The sequence below is a fragment of the Protopterus annectens genome, chromosome 6.part1 (genome assembly GCF_019279795.1).
Source record: "Protopterus annectens isolate FY-2018-M chromosome 6.part1, PAN1.0, whole genome shotgun sequence".
Taxonomy (NCBI): Eukaryota; Metazoa; Chordata; order Ceratodontiformes; family Protopteridae; genus Protopterus; species Protopterus annectens.
In genome coordinates this window covers 482,294,388-482,317,721 of record NC_056738.1, presented here as the reverse complement: position 1 = coordinate 482,317,721, position 23,334 = coordinate 482,294,388, and the positions used below count along the sequence as shown (strand labels likewise).

General features: G+C 45.5%; 1 protein-coding gene across 1 annotated transcript in view; it reads left to right on the top strand.

The window, feature by feature from the left end:
- MAP3K13 (mitogen-activated protein kinase kinase kinase 13) overlaps positions 1-23,334 on the top strand; it is a 1,545,737-nt gene that overhangs the window by 934,366 nt on the left and 588,037 nt on the right. The gene's annotated exons all lie outside the window — the stretch shown is intronic.

The following is a 23,334-nucleotide window of genomic DNA, read 5'->3' as shown; positions in this document are numbered from 1 at the left end:
GAAAGTATTGGAGCCATTCTGACAAGTAGTTTAAGTACTCCTCTTTTGTTTTGTCCCTGATACACTGCTGAATATACATGCTGAAATCCTTTGTTTATCAGATTTGCATGCTCAGTCTGTAGCTTTCTATTTGTAGCCTGCATTTCCTAATGTAATTCAGTGCTCTTTCCTTTTTATCTATACCTGTGAGTCAATTCACATTCCAAGATAATATGGAAAGTGTCACCATTATGATAAGAGGTTATTATTCCCACCTATTATATATGACAGCTTTTTAGATTGGGTCGGGTCAAGAGTTTGAAGGTCACCTATGTTTTTGTTGATAAGGTCCACGAAGATTCTGTCCATGGCCTTGCAGGTAAGACTAGTTAGGCTTGTGGGTCTGTAGTTCCCAGGGTCGGTTGATGGTCCCCCTTCATGCAAGAGAATTAATGTTGCTGTTTTCCACTGTGCTGGGACAAAGCCAGTACTTAGACTGTGGTTGAAGAGAGTGCTAAGTGGTTCCACTATGTCCTGTTTTAGATCATTTAGTAGGCAGCCTGGGATGTTATTTGGTCCCATAGAGGCTATGTTTTTGGCCATGGAGAGTGCAGCTATGACCTGCTCTTTGGAGATACTAGGTAGAGGACTGGTGGCAGGTATATTTTGGGATATGTCTGGTGGGGATGGGGGTAAAGTTTTTGCCAGATCTGTCTGCCAACAGGTTGATGATGTCCTCAGAGTCAGTATGATTGATACCATCCACTACTAGTTCAGCAAAAAGCTGGGCCTTCCCTTTTAGATTTCTGACGTAGCTAAATAATGCCTTGTGATTATCCATAGATAGGGATGCTAGTTTAGCTTTGTAATTGGCTTTAGAGGACTTTTTCAAGGTATCTAATTTGCTTGTTCAAGCTGTGGAGGGTGTCCTTCCTCTGCTGAGTCAATTCCCTCTTGTACGTTAATATTAGTTTCTTCCTCTTGTATGTCCAGTTTATGCTTGATGTCTACCACGGTGGCTTGTTTTTTGTGAGGACCTTGTTTTGATCCATTCAGGTACAGCCAAGTCTATACATTTGTATAGGTGTTTATACAGGGCATTTTTGTACACCAGTCATTGTTGACAGTGGTAGCAGGGGGCTTGAAACTATTTATGCCATTGGTTAGGAGGGTATAGTTTGCTTTGGAGAAAGTTTTCATCCTTTTTGCTCTTGGGGGGGGGTCAAGTATGATTGTTACTTCGAATGAGACTGATTTATGATCAGACCTTATCAGGGAGGGCAACACACAGGGAGTAGTGCAGAGACCAACTGTGTTGGTGAGTACTAAGTGTAGGACATTCAAGCCTCTTGCAGGTGTGTAGACTATCTGTTCCAGAGCATTTGTATTAACAAAGTCCAGGAACCTTAGGGCGAGCATGTTTGTGATCATATTTAACTCCCAGTCGATGGAAGAATAGTTTAAATCACCCATGACCAAGGTGTTTGGCTGTATAGTGAGTGACTCAAGTAGGTACAGGTAGGCAGAGTGGTCCTTGTGGTTCATGGTGGGGGACCTATAGCTAAAAGTGATATGGAAGGGGGGGTTACCTAAGGTTAGTTGGACTTGGAGTAGCTCTAGGGAGTCATACTGTTTGACCAGTCCTGAGTTGTATTTGTCTTTAATGAAGATGGATACACCTCCACCTTTGGTTCTTTCACACTCATTTTGAGGTCTGAACGTGTGTAAGGTATTGTAACCTTGCATGGCTGGAATGTTCTCTGCAGCCTTGAACCATGTCTCTGTGACTTCACAGACATTGGCATCTTTTTGTAACTTCATCATCTGTATAATAACATGTGAATGTATTGTTTCAGTTTGTATACTGTTTTTAAGGAGTTTTTTCTCCCCGGGTCTCCATTGTAAATGGACTCTTCTCTGCCCAGTGGACTGTCCTGGTAAACAAACTATCAATAAAATAATAAAGTAAATAAAATAAAAATCTTCCAAGTTAAGGAGTGCTTCCAATGAGTGCAGTTTTGGATTTAGACTTCTAGCATTAAGCTGCATAACCTTGAGTTTGTCTCTAGTGGATTTTTTTTACATTGTGAATTTTGCTGTTATGACATTCCCTAAAAAAGCACTATGAGGTGGGCAAGTACCTTTGCCAGTAACCAAAATCCAGGTGGTGACAGGTGAAGACCATCTCTAGCAAAGCAGTGTGGTCTGTCAGCCATATCTCCGCAGGCTGACAGATACTAAATCTCCTTGGATTGACACCAGAACCTAAGCCAATTGTTGAAATCAATATTTTTTTGTTTATATGGAGGCATTATCCTGAGTGAAGGTAGAATGCTGCTTAGGGCTAGGAACATACTTGCCTGGAGTATACAACCTTAGAGCTCAGTCATGTCTCTCTTCATATAGTCTAGTGAGGTATGTCTGAAGTCATTCACTCCAATGTGGACTATGACAGAGTCGTAACAGTGAAAAAACAAAATTACAGAGGACAAACCACACTGGACAAATGGTAAATGTTAGCGCTTTCGTTTACTAAGTTTAGCAAACTTCTTCAGACAAAGAAAATAGTAAATACATGAATTTAAATATATTCACAATTGATGACATCATTTCCTACTCACAAAAGTCAAACCTCTATTTAAAGTACCAAACCACTAAAAAAAATAGAAACAATCCAGCCCATCCATATCCAAATCAAACATAGAAATAATCAAAACATAAACAAAAATATAATACTCAACAAAAAATATGTACATATATTCTTAAAAATAATATCCTAAACAAGTATTGATAAATGGAGACAAATACATCCATAAAACAAAAATTAAGCCTTAACGCATTAAGGACTTCAGTTTCAAAATATTTTTAATTGAAACTCAGTCATTTAAACCTGGAAAGATTAAAGCATTAAGTTTAAGCTGCCAGATAAGCTCCTTCTCGTCTAATTTCAAATCCTTAGGTCCACCTCTAATGTTGTCACATATTTTCTCAATAACCAAAAATTTGAACTCATGGCCAGGAAAGATGTTAATATGCCTGGCTAAAGCATTGTTCAAATTATTTTTCTCAGTTGCATATAGATGTTCATAAATTCTACTTTTGAGGGGTTGTTCTGTTTTGCCCACATAAAAGGCAGGGCATTTGGAACATAAACTTAAATAAACAACCCCCCTTGTATTACAGTTGAATTTACCTTTAATATGGTATTTTTTGTTATTGACAACAAAGGAAGTGACATCATTAACATGTTTACACCAGCGGCAAGCTTCGGATTTAAACATGCCACAATGTGGTAAGTAGTGTCTTTGAATGCCATTCTCAAGGATGCCTTTCAGGTTCCTACCGTTTCTAAAAACCACAAAAGGAGAATCCCCTACATAATTCCTAATGGATACATCATCAAAGAGAAAAAAACTATTTTTATATATAATTGATTTCAATAAGGGAGCGTCAATGGAAAAAGTAGTGATAAAACTTAATCTAGCTATTTCAGTCTCAGGTAAGGAACCTAAACAACTGTTGTCAGTTACATTTACATTGGGACCAGTTTATTATCAACCTCACTTAAATCAGTGTAAATATTCAACTGTTTACTGTCTATTTCTATAGTAATGGGAGCATAATTAACAGTCAATAAAGGCTTATAAAAACCTTTTGATCTTTTAAAGCAAACTTCAGCAATAAGATCTTCCACTAACTTAACAGGGTAACCACGCTTAACAAACATTTCTTTCAATAAGTGGCACTCGTCAATAAAGTCACTTTCCAAGGAAACCATCCTTGCAGCCCGTACAAGTTGGCCCTTAATGACTCCCCTCTTCTGGAAGAAGGGGTGACAACTGGAAAAATGAAGGAATGCGTTAGAATAGGTAATTTTCCTAAAAATCATGGAAGTGTACCTATTCAAACAGTAATTTTTGGTTAAGTCCACATCCAAAAAGGAAATTTTATCATTATTAAATTCCAAAAAGTTAGGAAATTTGGTGATATGATTAACAAATAGTTCAGCTGAAGATTTATCCCCTTGCCAAAGAATAAAAATATAATCTAGGTAAAGGGTGTACCATGCAGCCCTCTCCTGGAAGACTGCATCCTTAAAAAGGAATTTTTTCTCCCAGAAAGCCATAACTGTGTTTGCAAACGTTGCTCCACAGGGAGAGCCCATAGCAACACCCAATTTCTGCAAGTAATAATTGTTATTGAATAGAAAGTAATTGTTGTTCAAGACCAACTCTAACAAGTAAATCACCAAATCAATACATGAGCCGTCAAAACCTTTCTCAAGTAAGAAGTCCCTAATCCACTCACATCCAATATCTTGTGGAATTATAGTGTATAGATCACGGACATTAATTGTGAGGAAATTAAAGTCCTCTGAAAAAGGAAGGTCATTTATGACTCCTAAGAATGCCCATGAATCTCTGTAAATCTGAGATTCATTTTCAAGGGCATTCTTGAGCTTAGTATCAACAAATTTGGCACAGCCATAAGTAATGGATTGCCTTCCATCAATGATTGGTTGAAAAGGGGGGTCATTCAAGTCTTTATTGATTTTAGGCAAACCAAATAAAGTAGGGGTCAATGGGTGCCGATAGACAAAAAGTTAAACGGGCGGCACAGTGGTGCAGCGGTTAACGTTGTCGCCTCACAGCAAGAGGTTCTCCGGTTCGATTCTCGGCTGGGGTGCCTTCTGTGTGGTGTTTGAATGTTCTCCCTGTGTTCGCGTGGGTTTCCTCCGGGTACTCCGGTTTCCTCCCACATTCCAAAGACATGCATCTGGAGCATTTCTCCCCGGGCCTCCGCTGAAAACAGGCTCTGTGGAACCTAGTCGGACATTCCCGGTCAACAAATGTTAAATAAAATAAATTAAAAAAAAATTAAAATAAATAAACAAGTCAATATCAATGCATTTGTCAATGAATAAATCATTAATAAAACCTTTGATGCGTTGATATGCCCCATTGATTTCATTCAAAGAAACTTTGAGATATGCTTTGTTTGCCAAAAGAGTGCCAATCCTGTTGCTGTAATCTACATTATCCATAAAAACCATACCACATCCCTTATCATGCTTCATGACACGGATGTTAGCAAACCTTAAGTCCTCTAAAACATCCCTTTCAGATCTAGACAAGTTCAGTAATTCAGTGTTACTTGATCCCCTTTTGTTCAAGATGGTTCTAAAGTCATTCTCACAGATTTTTTCAAATAATAATAAAGAAGGATGTAACACAGGGTTAAATACACTAGCAACCCTGAAGTCCCTGGTGAGACTAGCATTGTTCCCAAACAACAAATTCAAAGTAGGTTTCCGAGTGTAAACTTTTAAATCAATCAAAATTCTTGCTAGATCACTTCTAATGGAAGGGACACAAGTTAAACCCTTAGCAAGCACATCAATAAGCACAGGGCTAGGGGTAAAAGTAGAGTAATTATATATCTTAAAATCCTGCGTACTGTTCAAAAAATGTGAACAGGTTCCTGTGAAACATTAATAACACTAGAGCCATTGACAGAGCTAGGGGAAGGGATTATCTCCTCCTCCTGTTCTGACCCTTCTTCTTCCAAAATTGTCTCTGTGGGTGATTTTGTTGACCACCACTGTTTGATTTCCTGTTGTTCCCCTGAAAACCCTGAGCTGAAGTTGAATTAACAGTATTGTTATTATTATTGTTATTAGTGTTAGTGCTAATGAGCCTATTTGCCAACCTCTCGCTTCTTCTAATCGGTGAACATTTATTTGGTGTAGTACAATTAATTAAACTCCCATTATTATCAACAAGCATAGAATTGCCCCTGAAATCAGGCAAAACTCTATTAAAACTAATGTTAGAATTCACATTCAAGTTAGAAGGAGGCGGAGGATAAGCTAAGCATTTTCCACAAGCTAAAGAATCCCTGTTTAACTTTCTGTTCTTGTTTTCCTTAATTTTTAATAAAGCATTGTCAATACTTGTGAAAATGTGCAAAAAATCATATTTATAACGCAAAAAATCATTATCAGACCGAATACTAGCGACTAATTCAATTAATTCATTTTTCAGAATGTCCACCTGAGAGCAATAGTCTTTAATTAGTAATTACATGAATTCAACTCCTTGTCGGTCAAATAAGTTCAATAAGTCTTTATGAAAATTTGAATTACCAATTAGACTCGTAGGGAAGCGCCATTGTCTCAGTCCTTTTGGCACTTGCTGTCTTTTGATGCATTCCGATAAATATTGTACCTCAATCTGAAGCTTTTTAAAGCGGAACAATTTATTGTCATAAACCTTTAAATGATTAACCAGCTTATTTTCATCAGTATTCATATTGCTTACATTGTCCATTTGTGAAGACTGGTTGGTAAAACAAACAGGATCTTTAAACCAGTCATCCAAAACAGGAAAAACAGTTGAGGTACTTACTGCACCAGCAACATTATCAACATTGCAAATATGTCCGTTTGGATTAAGAGATGTCACAGGTGAAGTCCGAAAACCCGAACAAGGCAACGGCCAAGAAACAGAAGTCCCTGGTAACTGGTTGTCTCGATCATGTGATCCTAAGGCACTTTCCGATACACCAGAGACAATCAGGTTTGGTAGATTCTGCATACCAAAGGAACCGGAACTTCCGGTACCGCGAGGCAAAATTGTCGCAACCTGGTTAGACAAAGTATCCACTCGTTGCGATAATTCCATCAAAGCAGTCAGTTTGCCCATAGTGCTGGGGTCTGTGTTTGGCAAAGAGTCCACAGTGTTAAAAAGAGATTGAGATCCAACTGCAGCAGAGTCCTCCATAAGCTCAACAAACAAACCCAAAACAGACTTGTAAAAAACGAAACTGCAAACTTGAAAAAATAAAATTACAGAGGACAAACCACACTGGACAAATGGTAAAAGTTAGCGCTTTCGTTTACTAGGTTTAGCAAACTTTTTCAGACAAAGAAAATAGTAAATACATGAATTTAAATATATTCACAAGTGATGACATCATTTCCTACTCACAAATGTAAAGCCTCTATTTAAAGTACCAACCCACTAAAAAGACATAAAAACAATCCAGCCCATCCATATCCAAATCAAACATAAAAATAATCAAAACATAAACAAAAATATAATGCTCAACAAAAAATATGTACATATATTCTTAAAAATAATATCCTAAACAAGTATTGATAAATGGAGACTAATACATCCATAAAACAAAAATTAAGCCTTAATGCATTAAGGACTTCAGTTTCAAAATACTTTTAATTGAAACTGAGTCATTTAAACCTGGAAAGGTTAAAGCAATAAGCTTAAGCTGCCAAATAAGCTCCTTCTCGTTTAATTTCAAATCCTTAGGTCCACCTATAATTTTGTCACATATTTTCTCAATATCCAAAAATTTGAACTAATGGCCAGAAAAGATGTTAATGTGCCGGGCTAAAGCATTGTTCAAATTATTTTTCTCAGTTGCATATAGATGTTCATAAATTCTACTTTTGAGGGGTCGTTCTGTTTTGCCCACATAAAAGGCAGGGCATTTGGAACATAAACTTAAATAAACAACCCCCCTTGTATTACAATTGAATTTACCTTTAATATGGTATTTTTTGTTATAGACAACAAAGGAAGTGACAACATTAACATGTTTACACCAGCGGCAAGCTTCGCATTTAAACATGCCACAATGTGGTAAGTAGTGTTTTTGAATGCCATTCTCAAAGATGCCTTTCAGGTTCCTACCTTTTCTAAAAACCACAAAAGGAGAATCCCCTACATAATTCCTAATGGATACATCATCAAAGAGAAAAAAACAATTTTTATATATAATTGATTTCAATAAGGGAGCGTCAATGGAAAAGTAGTGATAAAACGTAATCAGTACTTGTTGTTGAGAGACTTGAGTTTGTGTGTGATCTGATGGATCCTGGCACCTGAGAGGCAGCTGACAGTGACCTTCTTCTTGTCCAGCATGGCGAGAGGGACATCTGTGTGTCTCACTATAGAATCGCCTCTGACCAAGACATTTGGTTTTGAGGTGTTTTGCCTTAGGGGCTTATTGGCTGAGACTCTTTTGTGTGTATTATTATGTGCAGTGGATTCTGATCAGTCTGGAGTGTGTACAGTAGAGTTGTGCTTGGGAGGGCCCTGATCTTTAGGTAGGCTTCTAGTTAGTACCTCTGTGTATGTGGGTCTATGTGTTGTGAGCTTGTTATGTGAGAGAATTAATTCCAAATTCATAGTATAGATACATCTCTTACATGTTGCATTTGTTTTAGGAGTAATTAGTTGTCAGTATGGCATGAGGCAATTGCTATTTTGCCTCAGGATGCCCATGTCAATTAGGCTGGCTGGAGAAATGGTGGGAAACTGTCTGTCCAATATGGCAGGTATATACTGTAGTAACTAGTGGGGGGGTGGGCTAGCTGGACCAGATTTTGTTAAAAGACTACCAAAAAGCAGCTCTTCTATGGAGGGCTAGTGGTAGAAAACTGCGTCAGTTCTTCAAAATGCACAACTGAGTTGCTCGCAGGGCAGTAGTGCACAACTGTGTTGCACACAGTGAACGAGGGGATCTTAGGTGGGTTCCCTAGCAGATATCTAGAGAAAATTGTCTTTTCAGGCAGTTGCTTCTATGCAATGCTACACATAGCTGTGCTAAACCCAATTGCAAACACTGGCCAATAGGGGCACATGCACCCTTCCCACCTTTAGCATGGTTCCTTGGAATAGGTCGGTATAAGCTGGGCCGTAAACCCAGTTGTGATGGCCGTGCCCTGGCCGAGCAATCAAGGAGCCTCAATCTTTACCACTAACACCAGGGAGGGCATCTCATATAAGAGGAAAGGATAACAAATACACACAGTAAAGTACAATTTCCCTTAAGTACACACAGAGATCACAGTCAGGCTGGGCCTGGTTGCTCCCTTACTCCCCAGGTCCCCAACAAGACTCCCCACTGACACAGCTATAGGGTCCAGATCTCAGCCTAGCTGGCAAGCTAACCTCCAGTACCCTCTCTGTCCCACCAGTGCTTCGTGTCCCTGCCCAGATAGCTGGCACACCACACACACTTTGAGATAAGTATTCATACAACTTCACAGGCACTCCTGGGAAAGGCTGACACAGATTCTCCAGCTGTGTCCCTTTACCCAGACTGTACAGTAGTAATTACTGCCACCACCAGCAAATACTTATCAGCTACCCTAAGGCCCTTAAAAGGGTGTCCATTTATTACTTTGCAATATTATTATCCAATTGGTAATGTGACTAATCAGTCTAAGGCTTATTAGAGTGGCCTTGTACAATAAACTTTATAAATATGTAATGTACTCTAGAGCTTACTTTTCTCTACACAAACCAGCCACAGGTAAAAGGTTTTAAAATATTTAATAATAAATAATTAAAACACAAGACAATACTACTGCACCACAGTGATATCTAAGAGTTCAGAGATCACACAGAAACTTAAAACAATACAATAGAAAAGTTCTGATATAACAGAAAAATACTTAAGTCTAATCTTTATAGTCCTAGCTATTTTACAAGAAAACATACTTCTAAAATACTACTTACATAAAGAGAGCATAAGGCAGTGCTGAGAGTTGGATATCAAGATCAAAATGCTTACAGTCTCTATCTGAAGAATAGATCTGAAGTAGGAGAATTCATTTGTCAGCAACCTGTGGGTATGGATCCGATATCGGATCCGAACCGGCATGGTTTATCCAGCTATGGATCCGAGCTCCTAGCTCCTCCCCTCACCCATAATGCCGTGCTCTCCCTACATGACCTCAGATCTAGTTTGCCGCGCATGGTATAGGCTGGGTCGTCAGAGCTCCAAAGCTAAGTGATAGTTTTTCTTTATTAAAGGGATTTAAAATTTTCAAAACTTTAAATTTGTGTGAAAGTTGTAGGTTTCCCTTCGGTTTATATCTTTTTTGGGTTAATTTAATATAGTTTTTACCCTCCCCTCGCTGGTTCGTAGTTGGTGTGTGCGCGTGTGTTTTTTTTGGGGGGCCTTGTGTGAGTGTTTTAGTTTATTTTATCGTTACTATTGCTTTTAAAAAAAAAAAAAAAAATAGTGATGTCTGAGGCCCCAAAGGCTGTTTTCTGAAAGTGCTCCGAGTGTGGCCATAAGCTTTCCCCTGCTGATGGCCACACTTGGTGCGTTCGATGCCTTGGGGTTGAACACCTCACTTCAGGGTGTTCAATCTGTGCAGGGTTCAACCCCAGGGCATTCAAGGAGTGGAGGTCGAAACTGGTCTTGGCGGGACTCTTGCCCTCAGACTCGGCTTCTGCCCCCGCCCCCTTGGTGGTCACTGCTTCGGCAGTCCTTGCCTTGCTTGCTCCCCCTCCTCCACCCGGGATTCAAACTCCCGCCAAAGGGTCGGAGGAGAGGGAAGCCAGGAAAAAGGACCGGAGAGAGAAGCACCAGAAGCGGCGGGCCGAGACCTCCATTTCAGCCCCGCCGGCTAAGCAGGCTTCTCCTCCGGCCTCTCTGGCTGCTGGCTCTCCCACTCCTCGGCTCCGGTCCCCGTGCTTTTCACCGGAGCCTGAGGATGAGGAGACCCGACCTCCTTCGAGGCTATTGAGGCGGCACTCAAGGCCTACCTCGGTAGCCTCGTCGAGGTCTACTTACAGCCTCTCCAATGCTGATCTGGACCGGATGATGTGAAGGTTCATCCAGGCCCAGATGCAGATGGGAGTGCTCCTGCCTCCCCCCCTCTGGGGGGGAGCTCGACCCCCTTTTTTAAGCCCATTGCTCCTTCTCCCACCCGCTACCGGGGTTGGGCGCCGAGCCGGGCAGCCTCGGAGCCGCTGGTGGGTCGGCGCCGACAGTACTGGGTACTTCGGATCTGACCCTGCCCTCGAGTCTGTCGGATCCGACCTCTCGGAGCCTTGGCCCGAGCTTCGGATCCGAGGGACTCAGTGTGCCTTCGGCGCCGTCCTTGTCGGAGCACACTGGTCCCTCGGATCCGAGGGGCTCGGTGCCGGCTCCGATCCGCTCATCGGATCCGAGGGGGAGCCAACTTTCGGATCCTATTGTCGAGGCTGGCTCCCCCTCGGCTTTTGATGTAGTGGAGAGGGCTCTGTTGAGGGCATCCGGACCCCCGGCCCTTGCTTCGGCTCCGTCCCGCACTCCATCTGCTCTGGACCAGGCTTCCATCAACTGGCCACTGGGACAGCCCGCTTCACTGCCCCAAGCAGTTCCTGTGGTTCTGGACATTGCCGGTGAGGGCTCCTCGGACAGCCCCCCCCCCCGAGGAAGCACCTCGCAAGCATTCGTGTAAGAGGAGGCACATAGACTCCCCCGAGTCTTTGACTGAAGACACTGACTTGGAGGAAGGGGAAGGCTCCCCAAAATCACCCCCTGAGGATGTCTCCTTCGGAGACATCATGGAAATGTTACTGATTAGAGGTGGGTGGTCTGCCCCAAAGTTTTCCTCGGACGAGTCAGTGTTCTTGGAGGCATTTGAAGTGGGCCCGTCTACCTCTTGGGTGTCCCCTCCTGCCGACCCCCTGGTGGACCTTATTACCACCAGGGCGTGGAAGGACCCGGACACCGTGGAGCCAATCCCTAAGAGGCCCGACAGGATCCTGCTGACCGTGCCCACCTGAGCAAGGGACCCCCGGTAGATGCCATGTTGTCGGCAGCAGCCACTAAGAGGGAACTCGCCCAGGAGAGTCCCTCAGTCCATCTGCCGAGCAAGGAGTCTCAGATAATGGACCGTTTGGGGAAGCGAATCTTAAGTTCAGCAACCTTCTCAGTGAGGGCGCTCAACTATTTGGCACACGTCATTAGGATGCAGCGCGATCTTATCAAGGAATACGCTGCATCCCCCCCCAGAGTCCATATCGGAGGAGGACAAACTTTTGCACTCCACCCGTATGGCCACTCTTCGTTCTGTGACTAACACCTCTATGCGGTTACTTTCCCATGCTACAGAGGGAGCCGCTAGAGCTGCGGGAGCGGGCCTAGTCACAAGACTGCAGGCCTGGCTTCGCCACTGCGATTTTACGGAGCCCTTCAAGGCGTCATTCACGAACGCCCCCTTTGACAGTTCTGCCCTTTTTGGCAAGACGGTTCGTGATACCTTAGTTCAGAGCGAGAAGGACGGGAAGACGCTGTCTGCCATCGGAGTCCGCTTCTCTGTGCCCCAGAGGTCCTACTCTAGGAACCAAAAGGGCCAGAAGAAGATGTGGTTCCGGAAGTCGCAGCATTCCCAACCCACTCCGGACAACCAGTCCTTCCGCGGCAGAGGAGGACAGGGAGGATGCCGCCCTAGGGGCAGAGGGGCTCCCAGGAACTTTGGGTCCAAGGAACCTTTCTCTGAACGGCCCACGCAGCAACCCTGAGGGGTTGCCCGACTGCTCCACTCTGGAGGCAGTCGGGGGACGTTTCTCGGAGCACCTAGCGGCATGGGAGTCCATTACATCGGACCGCTGGGTACTCCGGATTATATCCAGAGGTTACAAGATCCCCTTTCTTCATGTCCCAAAGTTAAAATCCTCCCCGATGTTCCACCCGATCAGAGGGAGGCCGCTTCAGCAGAAATTGGCCATCTGCTGAGAAAGAGCCATCCAGCCCGTCCCCCCAGACCAGATCGGATCAGGGTTCTACTCCAGGTCTTTTTAGTGCCAAAAAAGATGGGGGACCTAAGACCCATTCTAGACCTGTCCCTGTTGAACCTGTCAGTTCCCAAAGAGAAGTTCCGGATGGTCACTTTGCAGTCCATTCTCCCCCTTCTAGGGGAGAATCACTGGATGTGCTCTATAGACCTCAAGGATGCGTACTACCACATTCTGATGGACAGACGATCCAGGAGGTTTCTTCACTTCCGGCTGGGAGCCAGTCACTACCAGTTCAGGGTCCTACCCTTTGGTCTCACCACAGCCCCCAGGGTGTTCACCAAACTGTTAGCAGTGGTTGCGGCCCACCTGAGGCTTCAGGGGGTGCAGGTCTTTCCGTACCTAGACGACTGGCTTCTCACCGTCCCAACAAGGCATCTACTCTCTTTGGCAAGAGACTCCTTCCTTCGTCTAGCTCCCAAGCTAGGCATCACAGTAAACATAGAAAAGTCCAACCTGGTCCCTACTCAAACAATAGAATTTATAGGAGCCAGGTTAGACACGAGAAATTTAAGAGCCTTTCTCACAACCGACAGGGTTCGGAATCTGCGACTCCAGGTGCGGGCCATCCTTCACTCCAGCTCAACACCTGCGGAATTGATCCTGAGGCCGCTAGGGTCTGTGGCGGCAGCGATTACTCTTCTTTCGCATGCCCGCTTGAACATGCGGGTGCTTCAATGGACACTTCAGGTGCAATGGTCATTTCTCTCCCTCCCCCTGTATCATCCCATTGCAATCAGCAAGGCTTGCAAGCGGTCTCTCTTGTGATGGCTCCATTCTCTGGACCTCCACAGGGGCCGCCTTTTTTGTGCACCTCCCCCTCTCGCCACGGTGACCACGGACGCTTCCCGCCTTGGGTGGGGGGGGGCATTTTGCGGGCCGGATGGTCCAAGGCACGTGGAGCGATTCAGAGACCTCCCTGCATATCAATGTTCTGGAAATGAGGGCGGTGCTCTTGGCATTGCGAGCACTTCAGGCCCTCCTTCCCCTGGGAACAATTGCGATTCAATCAGACAACATGTCGGTGGTCTGGTACATCAACAAACAGGGGGGAACCAGGTCTTACCCTTTATGTCGAGAAGCCATGAGAGTGTGGGAATTGGCGATCTCCACCAACCGCTTTCTCATCGCAACGCATATTCCGGGTCGGACCAACATCCTAGCTGACAAGCTCAGTCGCACCATTCTCTCCTCGTACGAGTGGTCTCTCAATTCTCAAGTAGCGAAACGTATCTTCGCACAGTGGGGGACTCCCTGTTGCGATCTCTTTGCTTCTCCTTTAAACGCCAAGTGCAACAGTTTTTTCGCATTAATCCCCCCTCCAGGGGATTCTCCGAGAAACACTCTGGTGCATGCTTGGCCTCCCGGTCTTCTTTACGCATACCCCCCTCTACCTCTGATGCTACAAGTACTTCAGAAAGCATCTCGGTTGGGGTGCAGAATGATCCTCATTGCCCCGTTTTGGCCTCGACAGATCTGGTTCCCTTACCTAAGGTCTCATTCAGTGAATCCACCTTGGATTCTAGATCCCATTCCGGATCTGATATCACACCCGTCGAACCTGCCAACTCCGAACCTGGACAACCTGAAGTTGACTGCTTGGCTGCTCCAGTTCCACTCCTAATCAGGACTCCCGGTATCTCGTCCCCAGTTAAGGCCATTCTGGTAGCGGCCCACAAGCCCTCTACCAGAAAAATTTACCGCAGTAAATGGAAGCGTTTCTCCATTTGGGCAGAGCGGCAAGGCCTAGATCCTTTCACGGTTCCCCTTCCTTTGGTTCTAGATTTCCTTACTACTCTTTAATGATGGCACCAGTAGTTCCACGGTCAAAGTTCAGCTGGCGGCCATATCTCATTACCATGTTGGACACGATTCAGGGTCTCTTATGTCGGCTAAGTTATGCAAAACCTTCCTAAAAGGCACCTTTTTGCTCAGACCCCCTGTCAAAGAAACGGTTCCCCCGTGGGATCTTTCCTTGGTACTTCAGGCCTTGACCGCTCCCCCCTTCAAACCTGTGGCCACAGTCGATCTTAAATACTTGTCCTTTAAGACTGCTTTTTTGGTAGCCATTACTTCGGCTAAGAGAGTTTCAGAGCTTCAGGCCTTGTCCATGAAACCGCCTTATTTGATTTTTCATCTGGACCGGGTGTCCCTAAGGATCAATCCCTCCTTTCTTCCTAAAGTAGCTTCGGAAGCTAACATTAATCAGTCCATCAACCTCCCTGTTTTCTTCCCAAAGTATCAAAACAAAGGCAAATACAAGCTGCATTCCTTGGATGTTCACAGGCAGCTTTGTTTTTACCTTCATAGGACAGCTGGTCATAGGCAATCAGACCAGTTGTTCATTTCTTTTGCCAAATTCAATCTGGGTAAACCAATTTCCAAAGTTTCTTTGTCACGCTGGATTTCTCAGTGTATTCTGTTGGCATACCAAGCCTCTGGGAGGCCCGCACCGGAGGGAGTCCATGCTCATTCGACCAGGTCTGTCTCTACTTCAGCGGCCTTTAAGTCTAGGGTTCCTCTGGATGACATTTGTTCAGCAGCCACTTGGGCTTCATCTCATACCTTTATTACTCATTACAAGCTGGACGTCACTTCTAGAGGTAGAGCATCCTTTGGCTCCGCGGTGCTCCAGAATATCCTTCCATGATGGCCACCCAAGATTCAGGTAGCTGGGGACTCTGTCCCACAGGTTGCTGACAAATGAATTCTCCTACTTCAGATTTAGAAGTTATGTACTTACCATAACATTCCATCTGAGTAGGTGGATTCATTTGTCTGCAACCATCCCGCCCTCCTATCCCCCTGGCCTTGTCAGTTTCCTGCATAGGGTGTGTTACCCTTTGGTTAGGGTAGTTGGTGCAGGGCAAACTCGATCTGAGGTCATGTAGGGAGAGCAGGGCATTATGGGTGAGGGGAGGAGCTAGGAGCTCAGATCCATAGCTGGATAAACCATGCCGGTTCGGATCCGATATCGGATCCATACCCACAGGTTGCAGACAAATGAATCCACCTACTCAGATGGAACGTTATGGTAAGTACATAACTTCTAATTTTTAAACTCACTAACAAACATCTCTGCTGGGCCCTCCCAGATTACATCATTTTGACACTTAGGTTTTCCCAGTATAGACATTGCATCATTTTGACACTTAGTCTGAAGTTCCCAGGCCAAAAGGCTACATTATTTAACAATCTAACACCTGCTCAGGAAACTACAACAATAAAAGACATTTCACACGTACAATCTAGTAATTATTCCTTAAGTTAAGACAATAGAAAGAATGTGTTTAGTTATTTAGTTATTTATTTATTTACATTTGTTGACCGGGAGTGTCCGACTGGACGTAATTCCATTCTCAGCGGAGGCCTGAGGAGAAAAGCTCCACAGTTAAAATATACATACAGCAGTTACATTGGATTTACATAGCAATTAACAATTTGATTAACATAGCATTTAACAATTACAAACATAGTTACAGATGACCATAGTACATCAGTAGACAACAGAATCTTTATCTGTGAAGTACATAATAGACAATGTTAAGTTGTCAATCTCACCTTCATTCTTGCTGGATGGGTTCGGAGCCGATCCTCGGCTCTGACTCGGCACTTGCTTTAGCTTGAGAACTCCTTTTACCAGCTCGAGGCAACCCTATATCCCATGATGCAAGGCGGAACTACCTCAGATCTCGTTTGCCGCTTAAGTAAGAGGTCTCCTTTTTTGCCAGCTGAGGTAAGTGAGTTTCAAATAGCTTTAGTCAGGGTTATCTTCCCCTTTTTCCTAGTTCTTAGTGTTTAGTGTCACTTTTAATCACCCTATTCCCCTTTTAGAAAAATTTTATTCTTTATAAAAAGTTTTAAAAATTTTCAGTTAGGCCTTCCTTATTAATCCCTATCTGTGTGTCTGTGTTTGGGGATTAATTTGTGTGACTGTTTTTGGTGTGTGTGTGTCTGTGTGAGTATTTATTACTCTTTTTTCCTTAGACTATGTCTAAAGAGGTAAAGGTCTCGGGCGTCAAGAAGTGTGACTTGTGCTGTCAGAAAATGTCTCTGACAGACGGTCACACTTCTTGTGTTTACTACCTGGGGCCTTTACACCTGCAGGACTCCTGTGCTTTGTGTCACTCTTTTAGCCAGCGAGTCCTGCAGGAAAGGAGGAACAAGCTAATCCTCCATGGCTTGCTAAAGCCGGAAGGTTCACCCACTAAACCTGGGTCCAGTAAGCCTTCCAAGCCATCCAGGGGTCAGGCTACAGCTTCCAAGCCTCCCCCGGTGGCTCCGACTCCTTCGGAGTCGAGATCGGCCGGAGCCGATCTTTCTCCTTTTAAGCTAGGGTCGGTTCCGATCGGTTCCGACACCCAATCTGCTGTTGCCTTGTCGGCTGCGGCTGGAGCCGACGCAGTATCCAGTATCGGAGCCGAAAGCCTTCAGCTCCATCTGGAACCCATAGGACGTCGGCTCCGATGACTTCCTCCAAGAAGAGATCTCGGTCCCCGTCTTTGGAATCGATCCACTCGGCTCCGGGGTCTCCTCGTTTGTCGGAGCGGAGTCATCGGAGCCGATCTTCGAGATCTTCCAGGCTGTCTGACCACGATTTAGAGAGGGTGGTAAGCAGGCTGTTAAAGTCGCAGGCACTGGCCCAAATGCTCCATAGCCCGTCTCAGCAGACTTCGGCTATTGCTTCACCCCTTGAACTTCCTCCTCCGACTCCCCACCAGAGTTCGGAGCCGGAGCTTCTCGGGACAGTGACTGTTTCGGCGCCGGAGCCGATACATCCTTCGGCTCTGTCGTCTTCGGCTCCGATCTCCTCCTTGAGACCTTCCTTGGAGGGATCCGGTCGTCGAGTTTCCTTGGTCGGCTCCGAGGGGGCTAGTGGCATCGGACCCTTGTCCGACCCCGCTCTCCCTCTCGGGGCTTCGGCTTTGGTAAGCTCGGCACCGACATCGGCCTCGGAGCCTTCCCTCTCAGTGGAGCCAGGAATTCCTATTTCCTCGGAACGGGGATATTCCGGTCTCCCGGGGAGGGGAGCCTTTGAGGTGATGAGGAGTGTCCTGGCTCCTGAGCCAGGTCAACGGTCCATCCCTCTAGCTCCTCCCTCTTCGGTGCCTGTAGACACCTCTTGCCAGCCTCTTGCTCTCAGGCCCAGGGATCCATCGCCCCAGGTTTCCCCATTGGGAATATCTTCCTCTTCCGAAGTTTCTCCTGATCCTGCAGGTGAACCCCCTTGGAAGAGGACGTGTAAGAGGAAACACACAGACTCCCCTGAGTCTACTACATCTGATACCGACTTAGATGAGTCGGAGGGTTCCCCACGATCCCTCTCTGAGGATGTCTCCTTTTCAGACATCCTTGAGCTCCTCAAACAGAGGGGGAATTGGCCATCCATTGATCCCTCCGAGGATGAGTCGGTATACCTGGAGGCTTTTGGATCCTGACCCTCCACCTCCTGGGTGTCTCCGCCTTTGACCCACTTATGCAGGTAGTGGCTCGAAGGCGTGGGCAGCTCCAGATTCTGTGGAACCTGTCCCCAGGAGACCATCCAAGTTTATTACGGCCCCTACGGACAAACAGTTTCTTTCCAAGGGCGTCTCTGTGGATGCTATGGTGGTGGCGGCCGCCACTAAGAAGGAACTTGTGGATCCTTCAGTACCTGTCCATCCTCCTAACAAGGATTCTAGGACCATGGACAGGTATGGAAAGCGGATGTTTTCTTCAGCGACCTTTGCTATGCTCGCTGAACTACCTTTGTCACTTCACCAGGCTTCAAAGAGATATTCTCAAGGAACTAGGTGAAGTGGTCCAGGATCCTTCTGCTGCTGGGGCTCAAGAAAAGATTGCCTCACAGCTAGCAATCCTGAATTCCTTATCCAACTCCTCCATGTGGCTCATATCCTATGCGGCCGATGGAGCGAGCAGGGCCGCAGGCACAGGAGTGGCTCTTAGACATCAAGCCTGGATGCGGCTTTGTAATTTTGCGGACCCCTTTAAGGCATCCTTCACCAATAACCCCTTTGATGGTTCGGCTTTGTTCGGACCTCAGGTGAAGGATACCTTGACCAGGTGTGAGCAGGACGGTAAAACTCTTTCTGCCGTTGGAGTCCATTTTTCCACCCCTTCTAGACCATATCCCAAGGGTCAGAAGGGAGGGAAGATGTGGTTCCATAAAGCCCAAGGAGCTACACGGACACACGTGGTCAGTTTACCCCAGAGGCAGAGGGGTAACAATAAGACGCCGCCCTAGGGGCAGGGGGGGTCCTCAGAACCAGGGCAACAGGGAGTCTCTTCCTGAGAAGCCCTTTCAGCACCCCTGAGGTGTTGCCCGACTGTCCACCCTTGGAGGCAGTCGGGGGAAGGATTTCACTGTACCCAGTAGCCTGGCATTCCCTTTCACAAGATATGTGGGTACAGTCGATCATATCCGAGGGTTACAAAATCCCCTTCGAAAGGTATCCCGTAGCTCAACAATCCCTTCCAGACATCTCACCCGGTCAAAGGGATTTGGCAGAACAGGAGGTTTCAAAGCTCCTAGAAACAAGAGCCGTCCAGACTGTTCCGGCAGACCAAGTAGGATCCGCGTCTACTGAGATTCTTTTGGTCCCCAAAGGACGGGAGATTGGAGACCAATATTAGACCTGAGCAGTCTAAACAGATTTGTCAAAAAGGCAAGATTCCGGATGGTCACGCTTCAGTCCATTCTGCCCTTTCTGGGCAAGGACAACTGGATGTGCTCTATAGACCTTCAGGACGTGTACTATCACATAAAGATTCACAGGACTCCAGAAGGTTTCTCCGCTTTCGGCTAGGGACCAGTCATTACCAATTCAGAGCCCTGCCCTTTGGCCTCACTTCAGCCCCCAGAGTGTTTACCAAATGTATGGCAGTGGTCACAGCTCATCTGAGACGTCAAGGATTCCAGGTGTTTCCTTATTTAGACGACTGGCTCCTCTCCGCCACCACCAGGTGTCAGCTTCTTCAGACCAGAGACTACACTCTGCAGCTATGCAGGAGTTTGGGAATTTCAGTGAATTTGAAAAATCTTCTCTGCGGCCTTGCCAATCTATCACCTTTATAGGCGCAGAATTAAACACCGTCAAAATGTTAGCCAGACTAACAGATCAAAGAATTCTGGACATCCAAAAATTAGTTCGGATTTTATTGCAGAGCAGCAAAGTCAAAGCCAGGCTGATACTAAAGGTTCTAGGTCTTATGGCTGCGGCCATTGTTCTTCTACCACTGGCTCGCTTCCACATGCGTCTTCTGCAGTGGATGTTATTCACTCAGTGGTCGTTTCACAGTCTTCCGATGAGGCACAAAATCTTAGTCACACAATCGTGCAGGACTCATCTGAATTGGTGGATATCTTCCCTCTTCTTCATCAGGGCCGACCTTTTGTTCCCCTCCTCCGGTTGCCACAGTTACTACGGATGCCTCTCTGATCGGGTGGGGGCATTATCAGGGCAGGATGGTCCACGGGACGTGGCAACCCATAGAATACCATCTGCACATAAATGTCCTGGAGATGAGAGCGTGCTTTTAACGCTTGCAAGCCCTCAACGACTTTCTTCCCACGGGACTATTGCAGTACAAACGGACAACATGTCCGTGGTCTGGTACATCAACAAGCAGGGCGGGACCAGGTCCTATCCGTTGTGTCAGAAGCTCTCAGACTTTGGCAATGGGCAATCTCCTCTCATCGGTTTCTGATAGCAGCACATCCCGGCAGGTCCAACCTCTTGGCGGACAGGCTGAGCAGATCCATTCTAATGCCTCACGAGTGGTCTCTCAAACAATCTGTAGTGGATCAGATTTTTCTGAAGTGGGGCACTCCTTGTTGCGACCTTTTTGCTACACCCCAAAACAACAAGTGCCCCGATTTTTTCACCCTTTTTCCCCTACCAGGCCAACCCCTGAGAGACTCTCTAACCCAGGATTGGCCCCGGGGACTTCTGTACGCTTTTCCTCCCTTTCCCTTGATTCCACAAGTCATTCAGAAAGCCACCATTTTGAGGGCCAAGTTGATTCTCATTGCCCCTTACTGGCCTCGACAAATTTGGTTTCCGTCTCTGCATTGTCACCTCCTGGTGCAGCCCTGGCATCTGGACCCAGTTCCGGATCTCTTGATCCACCAGTCGGGTCAACAGCACCGGGCCATTCATTCTCTCAACCTCACTGCTTGGTTGCTCCACTTCCTTCCCTAGCCAGGCTTCCGATGATCTCTGAATCAGTCAGAGACATCCTAGTGGCTTCTTTAAAGTCGTCCACCAGAACCGTTTATGCTAGCAAGTGGCGATGTTTTTCTATTTGGGCAAATTCCAGGAATATTGATCCCTTTGTCCTGTGCATTCTGTTTTAGATTTCCTGGCTGAGGTTTTTCAGTCAGGATCTTCTTCATCTACAGTAAAAGTTCAACTGGCTGCTATTTCCAAGTATCATGTTGGCTTGCATGACAATAACATTATGTCTCATAGATTATGCAAGGCCTTTCTGAGAGGAGTTTTTCTCCTAAAGCCGCCAATAAAGCATCCTCCTCCGCAATGGGATCTAAATTTAATGTTGGCATCCTTGATATTACCTCCCTTCGAACCGTCTGCTTCATGTTCTTTGAAGTTATTGACCTGGAAAACTATATTTTTACTGGCTGTCACTTCAGCAAGAAGGGTTTCCGAGATCCAAGCTCTCTGCATCCGTTCCCCTTACTTGGTTTTTCATAAGGACAGGGTATCCTTAAGAACGAACCCGTCCTTTCTCCCTAAAGTTGTGTCTCAAACCAATATTAATCAATCCATAGATCTACCAGTTTTTTCCCAAACTATTCTGATAGAGCTGAACAAAAGCTTCATTTTTTGGATGTCCATCGTCAGCTCAGGTACTATTTGCATAGAACGAAACAATTCAGGAAATCGGACCAATTATTTGTCTCCTATGCAGAAAACAGGAAAGGTCTCCCAGTGTCTAAAGTGACCTTATCCAGATGGTTGTCTTCCACCATTCTCTTGTGTACTCTCTCAGAGGCAAGCAACTACCTTCTAAACCGAAAGCACACTCAACCAGGAGTCTATCCACTTCTGCAGCCTTTCAGGATAGACTACCCATTGATACCATTTGTGCAGCAGCTACTTGGGCCACTCCTCATACCTTTGTCTCTCATTACAAGTTAGATTTGGCCTCCAGAGACAGGGCCAGTTTTGGTTCCACAGTTCTCAAGAGTCTGTTCCATTGAGCCACCCGGGATACAGGTGCTAGACGCTGTCCCATCCAGCAAGAATGAAGCGAGATTGACAACTTAACATTTAGAAGTTATGTACCTACCATAACGCTCCATGTTAGTTGTCTTCTCGCCTTCTTTCTTCCCCTCCCTCCTTCCCCTGGCCTGGACAGATCTTGAAGAGTTCCTATCAGGTTGTTTCCTCCTGAGCCTTCATTAGAGGACTCTTTATTATGAACTTGGTTTTTCCTAAATATGTTAGGTTAGTCCTTAGCAGGGTAGGTTAGCTACCAAACGAGATCTGAGGTAGTTCCGCCTTGCATCATGGGATATAGGGTTGCCTCGAGCTGGTAAAAGGAGTTCTCAAGCTAAAGCAAGTGCCGAGTCGGAGCCGAGGATTGGCTCCGAACCCATCCAGCAAGAAAGAAGGCGAGAGAAGACAACTAACATGGAACGTTATGGTAGGTACATAACTTCTAATTAACAATTGTTACAATAAGAAGTTCCTGCTGTATAATAAGTAGTAGGCTTATGAGCATCCGAGCTTGCTTTAATCAAGGTAGTTAGTGGGGTGGAAAGAAAGGTATTGGGTGGATGGGGTGGGTGATATTAGACTGGGAGTTGCAAGGGCATAGCCAGCATGTTTTTAGATGCGCTTTTAGTAAAGTTTTGAAGTGGGTGCATGATGGTACGGAGGTAATTGTGGGTGGGAGGGAGTTCCATAATTTGGCTATGGCGCAAGAGAATAGTGCTTCACCAACAGAGTTATTGGCTTTAGTGATCTACAAGTGATTTTTGTTGCTGGATCTTAGTGGTCTGGTGGTGCGACAGGGTTGGAGTAGATTCTGGAGGGATGGGACATTTAGTGGATGATTTACTAGTTTGTGAGCGGGTGTGAGTTAATACCATTGAAGGAGGTGAGGGAGTTCAAGCCAGCCCAGTTTAGCAAGTGAGAGACAGTGGTTACTATGGTAGGATGCCCCTGTGGCAAATTTGGCGATTTTGTTGTAGCAGGTCTCTAGCTTGTTTAGATCGCATTGCCTTAGGTTGGTATATATTGGAGAGGTATAAAGTAGGGTGGAGATAAGGTGGTAATTTGCTACCGAAATCTTTGCTGCTTTGGTGAGAAGTTGCTTATTTCTGTATAATGCTCCTAGTTTTTTGTGGACTTTTTTACGGTCATGGATATGTGAATGTCAAATTTTAGTTTATTGTCTGTTTCCACTCCTAGCAATTTGATGTGTTCTGTTGGGTATATAGTAGTATTGTCTTTTGCTGTGATGTTAAAGTGAGAGTTGTTTTGAGCATGTTTGGTGGGTTTTGGGCTGAGCAGATGATGGTTGAGTCATCTGCGTATTGTATGAGTGTGCCTTGTTTGGTGGCAGAGGCTAGATTATTGGTGAAAATAGAGAAGAGTAGGGGTCCAAGGATGGATACTTGGGGAACCCCTATAGAGACAGGTAGGTGCGGAGATATGTCATTCTGCCATAGAATAGATTGTTGGCGGTCAGACAGGTAACTCTGAAACCAGTTGGTGACTGATTG